Source organism: Acomys russatus, chromosome 16 (assembly GCF_903995435.1).
Source record: "Acomys russatus chromosome 16, mAcoRus1.1, whole genome shotgun sequence".
NCBI classification, from domain to species: domain Eukaryota; kingdom Metazoa; phylum Chordata; class Mammalia; order Rodentia; family Muridae; genus Acomys; species Acomys russatus.
In genome coordinates, this window is record NC_067152.1 from 20,379,491 (window position 1) to 20,391,772 (window position 12,282).

General features: G+C 42.9%; 1 protein-coding gene across 16 annotated transcripts in view; it reads left to right on the forward strand.

Moving 5' to 3' along the window:
* Window positions 1–5: 5 nt before the first annotated feature.
* The window catches only part of Mbtd1 (mbt domain containing 1), a 58,311-nt gene continuing 46,034 nt past the window's right edge, over window positions 6–12,282 (forward strand). For 5 of the 16 annotated variants that reach the window (XM_051158310.1, XM_051158302.1, XM_051158301.1 and 2 more), the window contains exons 1-2: window positions 307–563; window positions 1,173–1,233. The gene's annotated coding sequence lies outside the window, so the exon portion shown is untranslated. Of the gene's footprint in view, window positions 262–305; window positions 564–1,172; window positions 1,234–12,282 lie in introns of those variants that run through there. The other 11 variants (XM_051158297.1, XM_051158300.1, XM_051158304.1 and 8 more) reach the window with 8 other exon arrangements.

A 12,282-nucleotide genomic window follows, 5' to 3' on the forward strand; every position in this document is an offset into this window, starting at 1 on the left:
CAATCTTCCGGGTGTAGGGGGAAGCGGCGTGACTGGAGTGGAAATTTTTTCCCAACACAACTTCTTGGAGGCAGCATATTGGAAGGGGCTCAAGAAGGCCGGAGTACAAATCAAAGTGGCTGAAAGAAACTTCTCTCCCTGCTGCCTCTTGAGCCGCGCGCCTTGCCGCGAGCCCTCATTACCTCATCGTCTTCTGGTCTTGGTACGGTCCTTAGAGTACGGAGCCTGCCGAGGGTCCCACGCTGGAGGGGAGAGAGGAGGGTACGTGGGGAAGTGGGCCAATCGGGGCGCGGGTCACGGCGCAGGCGCGCTGGGGAAGGAGGGCTATGCTAATGTTGTTGATATCCTGGGGCCACCCGAGTTAAAGGGGGGGAAATCCGGGGGCTTGCCACTGCCGCCACTGGCCCGGGGGCCCAGCTGGGGGTACCCCCCCCCGTGTAGTCGCCCCAAGTCCCCGGGAGAGGCGCCCGCCCCCTGCTCGCGGGGGGGAGGGGGCGCCGCAGGCTTGGGGAGCACGGCCGGCCCCTACCCATGAGGCCCTGATGGAAAACACAAAGGATCTGGTGAGAGCCGAGCGCAGCAGCCGCTTTGTGTGCCAGGTCGGGGGGTTGGGGGGGGACGCCTGCAGCTGTCCAGCCCCAGGAACCCCGCAGCTGCGGGACCCCCGCTCGCGGGCCTGCTGCTTCTTCATCCCACGCCCCCTCCGTCTCCGGAGCTCCCCTCCCCCTACTGGCCGTTAAACGTCCAGGGGTTCCCCTCCCCCTCCCCCCAACCTCTGACTTGAGGTTCTCTTTACTCTCGGGGAGGAGAAAAAAAAAATTGAGAAGAAAGTTTTTCTCTGTCCCTCCCCAGCCTTGTTCTGGCTAAAGAGAAAGACTAGAACGGAGACTTTTCCTTTTTTTAGCTGCCCAGGGGTGGGAGAGTGGTGTTCCTCGCTTCTCTGGGGTTTGGGGGGGGGGGGATCAGGGCAGGCGCACACAGAGTTTGCAGGGGAAGGAGCCCAGCCGAGTGGGGGTTAATGCCCTGTGGCGTTTTGCACGTGGAGGTGCTGAGCCTGAAAGGGGGCGGGGTGGGCACGTGTGGGAGGGAGACTCCTTCACAAGGGTTCCAAGGCGGTGGGCTTCCGTCATCCTTACGTTCTCCTTTGTGAAATAGAAATCCTAACATTTCAGAGTCGGAAGAGACACTAGAAGTCACCCAAAGCAGCTGCCCCTGCCCAGCTTCTGACGAGTGGTAGGTAGCCTGACCTCTACTTAACCCTCCGTACTATAAACAAGCACTACAGCCCAGGAAAACACCTCTTTTTCAGTCTCTCTGATGCTCATTTGCCTGCCCTTATTAGACCCCTCAGTCTCATTCACGTCCTGCTTTAGTTGCTCCTTTTTTTTTTTTTTTTTTTAACTTCTCAAATTTGTTCTCACATCCTCCTCACCCACCCACTGCTCATTGGCCTATATTTTATGTGCTAGGAAAGAACAGCAGGGAAGTGGAGGAAGGGGGTTGGGGAGAGTTAAGAGATAAGTGAAGGCCAACTGAAAACTTGGCTGGGTCAGTTGCAAATGTGGCTGCTTATGCGACTAATTGTGCTTGATACCGTTCCCCGGGGAGCTAGAGAAATCTTGTATGGGGATTTCATGGCTGTTTGAATAGTATTCCTCTTTGAGATCAGGAATGTCTTCTAACCATCTGCTTAGTGCTGTCAGTGTGCACTTACCTTTCGCCTGAATCACTTCTAAGAAGGCCTAGAACTGGGCCTGGGAAGGAGGAGCCTGAACTATTCCTTCCCGTCCTTTCTTTGCAAATCCAGGCCCCCTCCGAAAGGGAAAGCCCTTCCTTGTTTAAAAAAAAAGTGTGTCTGTGTATGTATTTGTTTACAGGGTGGGACATGCTACATTGTGTGTGTGTGTGTGTGTGTGTGTGTGTGTGTGTGTGTCTAGGTAGGTCAGAGGACAGGTTGAGGTAATCATCTTACCTTCTGCCATGTGGGACCCAGGAATAAAACATAGGCCATCAAGTTTGGCAGCAGGTGCCTTACCTAATAAGCCATCTCTTCTCTAGTTTCTTTTAAAACTTCTATCTTAAATGAGACTTGAAATGTTTATAACACTTAAATGTTTAGAGTTTTCAGGGATTTGGTTTTCTTGTTTTGGACTTTTTTGTGGTGGTGGTAGTGTTTGTGGGGTTTTTGGGTTTTGTTGTTGTTGTTTGGTTTGGGTTTGAGTTTTTGGAGACAGAGTTTCTCTGTGTAGCCCTGAATGTCCTGGACTCACTCTGTAGACCAGGCTGGCCTCACAGAGATCCTCCTGCCTTTGCTGGGATTAAAGGCATGCGCTGCCATACCTGGCATTTTCAGTATTTTTAATCCTTCTTACATTAATATACATCATGATTTGTCTCTCAGCAATTCACTTGCAAATACAAGTTGGCACCCACTGATGTGCTAACTCCCAGTACTGGTAAAGCAAACTTCTTCCTGTTCCCCGCCCTATGGTAGAGGCTGTTGCTTTGCTCTTGTGTGCTTCAGCCTGTTTGCCTCAACACTGAAGAGTGTTTAGAAAGAAAATAGCTGGTTTTTGCACCACCTCCTCTGAATAACAAGTGGCTTCTATTTATATAGAACCCCATATTGAAGGACGGCAGATGCCTTGCAGCATAGGGCAAAAGCTATCTCAAACAAGTGTCTGTTCATAGTGTTTTCTGGTGTGAGGCACTTTGTGACGTTATGTGAACTTCAGCATACATTGTCTTTCATAGCTGGTCACCAGTGTTTTAACTTGGATTTGAGTCGTAGCTGTGACAATTTTCAGAGCTCTTTACTCACATCTTCAAATTTTCAGTTGGTGTTTTCTCCTGTTAACATGAAATGTGAACTATCATGACATAATTTGACTGACTTAGGAAGCATTTGTATTCTAAGCATAATAAACAGGAGCAACTGGCTTTGTTTTTAAAGAGGGCATTACTGTATTTTTTATGGTTAGCTATGCATGAATCTTACTATCTTAGTCTTCCCAGATACTCAGGTGCTCCTTCTTGTACCTTAGTTACTTTTGTAAATAAAAACAAAGCAAATTAATTTAAATTGTGTTAAAAACACTATTCAAACTAAGGCAGAATTACAGTTTATAAGTAAAAATAGCATATTAATGTCATACCCGTTAAAGTACTAAAGGACTAAAAGCCAAGAGTGCTCAGGTGATCTGAATAACCACAACCTAAAATTAGGGAAATCAGCTCTTTTGAATTGCTCCTTATTTCTCGTCTTTTCATCTTTAAAATTGTTTCCATGTCTATCAAGGCCAGATATAATGGTACATGCCTCTAATCCTACCACCTAAGGGGCAGAATATACAGCTTTGCTTGGGCTGTAAAAACGCCCATTTCACAAAAACAACAAAAAATTCAAAGACCGTAAGTCATCTTTAGTCTTAGGGTTTCAAACACATGGCAGATAGAAGCATAAAGACAAAAGATTTTGAGTTGTTACAAACTTAGATTTATTCTAAAAGGTCTTAATAGAGGTTGTTTGGTTGGTTGGTTTTTGTTTTTTTCAAGAGAGGGTCTCTCTGTGTAGCCTTGGCTGTCCTAGACTCACTTTGTAGACCAGGCTGGCCTCGAACTCACAGCGATCCGCCTGCCTCTGCCTCCAGAGTGCTGAGATTAAAGGCGTGTACCACCACACCCAGCTTAGCTCTCTGTTTCTCTTCTGTATTTGCTAGAAAACATAATGAAAGGTGAAAAGGCTATACATCCACTTGAATAAACCTTGGATGTAAGAAAGGGGTGCAGTGATAGTCAGGGGACACTGTCAGAAGAGGCTTTAGCAACAGTTGTGCCACTGTCCGGCTCCATGGCCTTGTTGGATGACATCAAATGCTTCGGTTTTCTGCTCATAGTTGATGGAGGTGGTATAAAATCAGTTATTGTTGTCTAATAGAACTTTCTGCAGTAATGGAAATGTCTGTTATCTGGGCTAGCCAGTGTGGGAGCCGCCTGCCACAGTGACTACTGAGCACTTAAAATGTAACTAATGGAGAGAAGTGTTCAATATTTTATATTGGTTTTACTTGATAGCAATTTAAACAGCTGTATCTCTTCCATATTGGACATGCAGATATTAGAACAATGTAATCATTAGGTTCATCTCTTGAAGACTCGACTTTAAAACGTGCCTTTCCTGCAATGGTTATTCAGTAGACCCCCCACCCCTGTCTGCATGTGTGTCTTACACAGGCATGCATGAATATGGAAGCCAAAGTTGGCATTGGGTGTTTGTCTCTTCCTTCTTTCTAAGACAGGGTCTCTCACCAGAGACTCCAGGTTATTTATCTGCCTGTCTGCCGTGAGCAGCTGTGGGATCACACACCTACTGTTGTGACCATCTTTTATGTGGTGCAGGAGAATTTGAACTTGGTTCTAGTGCTTAGGCAACAGGGCCTCTACCATCTTCCCAACCTACTTTGGTTTTTTGAGGCAGTCTTGTATCAAAGCCCCAGCTGGCTTTGAACTTGTGTTTGCCTCAGCTTCCAAATTGCTGAAGTTTTAGGTGTGTGTGCCAGGCCCTGCTGAGAAACCATTTAACGTTTAATGTGTCAAGAATCTTCCCCCCCCTCCGTGGCCCCCCCTCTTGGTTTTTCGAGACAGGGTTTTTGTATATGGAATATAAACTAACTTTTATGTACATAAATTTGGGGCTCTCCCCCAAGAAAACTCACTTTTGTATCTGAAATTCTTACACTCTCAAGCCTTTTACATAAAGATACTTGCCCTGTGCCATGTAACATACTCCCTTTCCAGAACTGAAACATTTCTTATCTAATGAAGAATTCACATCTTTGCCTTCAATCCCAGCACTCAGGAGGCAGAGGCAGGTGAATCTCTGAGTTCGAGGCCAGCCTAGTCTACAGAGTGAATTCCAGGACAGTCAGGGCTACACAGAGAAACCCTGTCTCGGAAAAACAAAAACATAAAGGATACTCGGCCTGTATTTATAAAACATTTATAAAAACTGAGGGAACTCTTAAAAAGGAAGAATTGACCTGTGCATGTGTACTGTGTGTGCATGTGTGTGCCCATTCCCTCCCAAACACTAAATAAACTTGTTTTAATGATTGTCGAGAATGAAGAGATGGCTCAGCATCTTGCAGAAGACCCAATTTCAGCTCTAACAGATGGCTCGCTACCACCTGTAACTCCAGTTCCCAGGGGATCTGACTCCAGGCTACAGTGGCACCTGTACTCACATGCACATACCTACACGTACACATATACTACACATAATAAAAGTAATAAAAATACATTCTGTTTTTTAAAAAGAATTGTTGCTGAGGATGGTGGCACATAGCACTCAGGAGTCAGACAAGCAAGTCTCTGAGTTAAACCTGGTCTAAATTATGAGGCCCTGTTTCTAAAGAAAGGAAAAACATGGGGTAAAACCTATGGGAAGCAAACTTAAAGCATCAAACTGTCCTGCCTAAGTTAGTAAAAACTCTTATTGTTGCTTTTGTGTCTTAAGTAACTAAAGTTGTTCTCAAACTGGCTAGGCATCCAGCAATGGCCTTGAACCTCCTCCTCCAGAGGACTGGATGGCAGTGGCTGTTGTCAACACCCTGAGTCTCTGAAGTGTTGGGAGTAGAGCCTAGGTTTTGTGCATTTTAAGCTGAACTACATTCTCAGCCCTTAGTTAATAAATTCAATGAGATCTCAGTTAAAATAACACTAATATTTGGCATAAATCTGACTTGGGCAGTGAAGGGAGGAAAAAAGAATATCAAAACGTTGAGAATCTCAAAAGTGGATCTAGACTTACCAGACATCAAGATACCCTAGAAAGCCAGAACCTTGCCACATGAAACACAGCCACGTGTACCATAACAATATATTAGTCAATTAACTACTTGTACAACAGTAATCCCATGAGATTATTATACGCTGAAAAATTCTTCTTGCCTAGTAACATAACTGTAGCTGAAACAGTATATCACAATACTGTGCCTCTAGTAATGTTGGGACCAACAAACCTATGCTGCTAGTCCTAGCAAAGTAGCACATGTCAGTTTATACAGTACATACTGCTTGATAGTTAATTAAAGGTTGCAGTTTTGTGTGCTTGTACTCTTTTTGTACACTGGAGATTGCTAAGTAGAATCTTTGCAGTGTGGGACTATTAGACCATTTCTGTGTATCTTTCTATGGACATTTGATGTCACTCCTTGTACATGTTAAATACCTATGAGTGGGAGGATAGCGTGTGGTATAGATTTAACTTTTTAGGAAACTTTTATATTCCCATCTGCATTGCATTGGCAGTTCCATTTCCCACAGTGAGCATAGAATGTGAAGTATAGTATAGTATTGGTTTGGGGGAATTTTAGTCACTTTGATTAGTACATAGCATCTCTTGAGATTATCACTTTAGACTAATTATTTGTAAAAGCTTATTGTAAAACACTGTTCCCCTTGCAGCAGCCTCAGAGTTCGCAGGTTTGCTCCAGCTTTGGGCTATGTTATTTTCTCCTGCATCTGATTTAATAATGTGTTTTTCTGCCTTTCATGACCCCTAAACATTCAGAATCCAGTGCCTGTAATGCCAGGAGCAGTAATGGATCTGGGCCCAGTGTAGCGATGCACAAATTTAGTCCTAACACTTGAGAAGCAAACAGATCTGTATGAATTCATGGCTAACCTGGTGTATTTAGCAAGTTTTAAGCCAGCCAAGACAACATAGTGAGACGCTGACTCTTGTTTTGTTTTCTAAAAAGAGTATTGGAACCTGGAAATAAAATTAAAAGTGATTAAGGAATATCAAAGTGAAAAATGAGCGGTGGGGTATTAAGCTCACCAGTCAGGAATGTCCTGTTCTGTAATGATAAGCTTGAGGAACAAGAACAAAGATGCTGAAGAATCTCGTCTATTGAAGGCAGCAAGGCCAAATTCAAGAAAGCCTGGTATAAGGGGTGGACAGCCTCAGTGACTGCACTGGAAGCTGAGACAGAAAGGCATATTCTTAGGTACCATGGTGATGAAAGCTGAATAAAAAGATTTCTAATGTTGAAAAGGCTGGACTTGATCAGAGTTGAACTAACAGTTAAGGGTAACTCTAAGGAAGTGAGTGGTAAGAACTGATGTGAACATCAGGGAAACTGCTGTAGCACCCCAGCAGTCTGTGTGAGACGGCTGAGGTACACAGTGAGTTAGCTGGTCCAGGTTGGTGTAAACAGCAAGGTCACGTATGTTGGAATTTCCAGCATATCCATGTCATTAGAGACAGACAGCTACAGGGTAAAGTTCAGAAATGCACAGAAGTTCATGACAGAAACCTAGAACTTAAAGAGATATGAGTTACTAATGGTTATTACAACAACTAGGTAGCCATTTAAAAGTAGACATTAGATCCTTTTCACCACTTAGGAGAATAAAGTCTAGATAGCTCAGATTTAAAGAAAATAATTGTACAAACACTAGAAGAAAAATGTAGGAGCTTTTTTAGTACCACAATTTAGGGAAACTTTTCTAATGTTGACCCATAAAGGTGAATGGAAGGAAATGCTGGTCCTTAGCAAGTACATACATAGTCTGCTAGAATGTATGCTCAGCATTCCTAAGGCCCTAAGTTTGAGCTCCAGCATTAAAAAATAAATAAAACTTGGTATATTTTGTCGTACTACCTACCAAGAGAAGGTCTCACTATGTAGACCAGGTTGGCCTTGAACTTAACAGAATTCTGCCTTCTGACTGCAGGAGTTGATGATATATTTTTTTTAATTGCATGCTATAAAGTTCCATAAGCAAAAGCCAAATTTGCAGATAGGTCCATACTAACTACAAACAACTGTGGGGGAGAGAAGTTTTTGAGTAAAAACTCAAAAGATAGTATAAAAGTATCTTATTTTCCTGATACAATTGCCTCTGAGGCTTACTGCCTTCATCTGGTAAGGTAGGCCTAGTCTGGGAAGAAGTTTCTCGCCTCTGTACAGTCTAGTGTAGGCTTAGAATGTTTTCAGCCTCTGAGGCTTACTGCTGAGATAGGAGATCGCCCTTCCCAGCTCTTTCTCTGGCTGGCTGGTTCAGTTCAGCGCTTCTGGCTCAAACTCCTTTGCAAGCAGAGTGATTCAATGTGACTTCTCTCTCGACCTCTGACTGAATTGCTCTGCTTGGCCTCCCACTACTTTTAGCAATCAATCTATTCTATAATCTTCTGGCTTCTCATACTCTGATTCGTTCTGTTTTCACCTATGTCTAGCTTGTTCTCTCTTCTACTCTGTAAAAACTCTCCTTACAAAAATGCTTTTAAATTTCACAAAATGAACTGCTACAAACTCAGTTCCACTGCACTGCCTCTCAACTCACTGACTCAACCAAACTACCTCCCCAGAACTCAGAGATCTTCATGCCTGTCTATTAGGTGCTGAAATTAAAGGTGTGTACCACCATGCCTGGACCTAACCTTTTCTTTACCTGAAACTTGCTCTACACCAGGCTGGCCTTGAAGTCAGAGATCTACTTCTCTCTGTCTCCTGGGATTAAAGGTGTGTCTGTGTTCCAGCCTGAGTAGCCATGTTGCTGGATTAAAATTGTTCTACAAGGTAGAAAGCCTGAAGTTCTGGCATGATGACGTGTGCCTTCCATCGCAGCTCTTGGGAGACAGGCAGATCTTGACGAGTTTAGAGCCAGCCTGAGTCTACATGATGAGTTCCCAGGGCTACATAGAAAGACCCTGTTTTCAAAAAAGGAAAAGGAAAAAGAAACTGTGAAGCTATCCAGTGCTGAGATGCTGAGTTTTAATATTGACCACTAAAGAGAATTGGAGCTCCCTAAAGGAATTAATTTCAGGGCAAAAGTGCAGTGTCATTGTAAAGTGAGCCTGGGTTATACCAATGTGCTAAAAGGAGAGAATTACCCAAAATATTAGGGGTAGCATGTCAAATGGATGTGGAAACCACTTCATGCAAATTAGGGGTTGTGGACCCCAAAATGAGCACAGTGATGAGGGTGGAAATTAATTCAAATTAATAATGAAAAATGGTAAGTAAAGAATGATAGGATTTATTGCTGGCTAGTGATGGACTAGAATTGGAAAATAAATTTTGCAGCCATCATACAGTTGTGTTTGTCAAAAGTTATCACATGCCAAGTTAATTGTGAGATTACTGTAAAAAACAGTATCTACACATTAGTGCCTGGAGAAGGATGAGAAAATAGACCTTTACCAACAAATCAACTCTAATATCACAGTGAGGGAGGGACAGGTACACATCCTGTGCCCCTAGATGCATGCAGCATTCTGTTAACAGAACATTGTTGTTTTTAAACAAAATCTCAGATGTTTGATTTTTACCAATAAAGACCCAGGAGCCAGATACTGGGGTGGCAGAGAAAACACCCAGCCTACCTTCCTCATCATCCACATCCCAGAAGGAAAACACTCCTCCGCCCTGTCTTAAAAACCCTCCAACTGAATGTCCCTGCTTTCTACTTCCTATTCACCTGTCTACTTCTCTCTCCCCAATGTTTGTTTCTTGCTCCTCCTCTTAACCTATGGTTGACTTTATTTAATCCTCTTTACAGAAAGCTCTTGGATTAAAGATGTGTGCTAGGGCTGAGCCACAGCATAGCTACCTGTGTAGATAAAGCTCTTGGAGTTTGAAATGGCTATGAACTACCACTTGGATGCCAAGAATCAAGCCATCTTCAGGAGTAGCCAGTGTTCTTAACCACTAAGGCTTTGACACAGAATCGCACTGTAAAGTCCAGATGAGCATTACACATTTTTTCCTCTGCGTTTTCTTTTTTTAAAGTTGGACTTAAAGACAGGTGTGAGCTGCCATGTGGGTGCTGGGAATTGAACCCAAGTCCTTTGAAAGAGCAGATGATGCTCTCTTTTTTTTTTTTTTTTTTTAAAGATGTATTTGTTGTTTATACAGTGTTGTGCTTGCATGTACACCTGTACACCAGAAGAGGGCACTAGATCTCATTATAGATGGTTGTGAGCCACCATGTGGTTGCTGGGAATTGAACTCAGGACCTTTGGAAGAGGAGACAGTGCTCTTAACCACTGGGCCATCTCTCCAGGCCCCTCCTTCATATACTCTTTTAGTACTGGTTTTAAAGGCATAAATGCTGGGATTACAGGCTTACACCATCTAGCCAGTCAATCTCATGATTTTAAATTACATTTTATAATAGCTAAAAATATTAAGCTACTTCCATGTCCTTATTTGCCATCTGAGTATTTTTGCCTCATCTTAAAAATTGGAATTGTTTTAATCACTGAAGTGATTTTGCTTTTTCTTTTATTGTTTTGGGAGTATGTTTTTGGTGGGTTTTTGTTTTTTGTTTTTTTAATTAAGATAAAGTTACTTGTAACCTTGGAGCACATTAGGTAGCAAAGGTGACCTTGAACTCCTGCTGCCTCCAACATAAATGCAGGGATCTGCTTCCATTTGTTCTTTTGCTTTTCAGTGCTCAGGCCTAGCACATGCTAGGCAAGTGCTCTACCACTTAGCTATATATCAGTCCTGTTTTTATTCTTTTATCTGAGACAAGGTCTTGGTTAAATTGCCCAAGAAGGCTTCAGACTTAGAGTGGTTTTTGGTTGGTTGGTTGGTTTTTGTCTTGGTCTCTCAAGTAACTTGGGATTATAAATTTATATCACCACACCAAGTAATCATTGAGGAAATGCCAGGGCGGTGGGCAGAGGTGGTTTGTTTTGATATAGGGTCTCATTTAGTGCAGGATGGCCTTAGATTGGGTTGTAGCCCAGGATGACATTGATAATCTGGATTTCATGAAATGTGGGCAATCAAATCCAGGGCTTGTACATGCTATAAACACTACCAGTCGAGTTACTACTGCCTAGGCCCTCTCTGAGTTTTGATACTTCTTTGTTGCTGTTGTTGGGCCTTTGAAGTACATGATTCGCAAATGTTTCCTCCCAGTCTGTGTTGTCTTACTCTTACTCCCTTAACAGTACCTTTGTTTTTTCTTTTTAATGTTGTATAATCACAGCATTCAAGAATTGGTTTACTGCTTCCAACATATAAGTTCCAGGAGTTAAGCTCAGGTCTTCAGGCCTGAGCTTGTGCCTTTATCCTCTTGAGCCATTTTGTCAGCCCCATTAATACCTTCAAATAGAAGATACTGTGAATTGTTACCAAATCCAGTCTTTTTATATTTTTCTTTTATGTATATTTTTAGTATGCACTTAATACTTTTTATTTAACCAGAAGTGCATTTTTCTCCCAGAAGTTTACGGTTTAAGGTCTTCCTCTTTATGTCTATGGCCATTTGGATTAATTTGTTATATGACCATTTGGTTGGGTTTGGAATGTGGATAAAAGTATCAGATTTTCATTCACTACATGTCTATCTAGATTATTCTATTTTATTTATTGATCTCTCAGTCTGTTCAGGGCAAAATCCCATTGTCTAATATAACATTATAATGTAATCAGGCTGTCAAGTTTCTGTCGGTCTGGTAAGATTATGATTAGATTGTATTAAATCAGTACATGAGTTTTGAAAGAACTGCCATTTTAGTGCAAAATATGGGGGTTTTGCCTGAAGTCCCAGCACTCAGGAGGCAGGAGGATTGTCATGAGTTCCCAGGCTACCAAGTGTGGTATCTCCCCTCACCCCCATGTCAGAAATCCAAAAGAAAAATAACTGGACTCTTAGTCAGTTGTGGTGGCGTATGTCAGTAATCCCAGCACTTGGGAGGCAGAGGCAGGCGGATCTCTGTGAGTTAGAGTCCAGCTTGGCCTACAAAGTAAGTCCAGGACAGCCAGGGCTATAGCGCAGAGAAACTCTGTCTGGGGGAGGGGGAGGATAGATAAATAAATGCAGAAATTCTGTGGGTGGAGAGATGCTTATTAATGATTAAAGATGACTGCTGCTCTTCCAGAAGCTCCAGGTTCAAACCCAGCATCCAGGGGCTCCAGTGCCCTTTCCTGGACGCCCAGGTGCTGGGGATTAAAGGCATGTACCTGGCATGTCTGTTTGGTTTTGTTTGTTACTAGTAGGCTATTTTAATGGAGGAAAAGGTACTTAGAGAACAGCTCTTCCTAAGAATACAGCTTCCCAAGATGATGATGTTGGGCTAAATAGATAGCTCAACAATTAAGAGTGCTTGCTATGCGTGGAAAAGAAGACCCCAGTTGAGGTCACAGCCACCTGTAATTCCATCTACTGGCCTCCATGGGTACCTACTTTCACCTCACACTTAATAACTAAAATAAAATAATTTAGGTTGTAAGTATGTCAAATACTCATATAGTAGGTTGG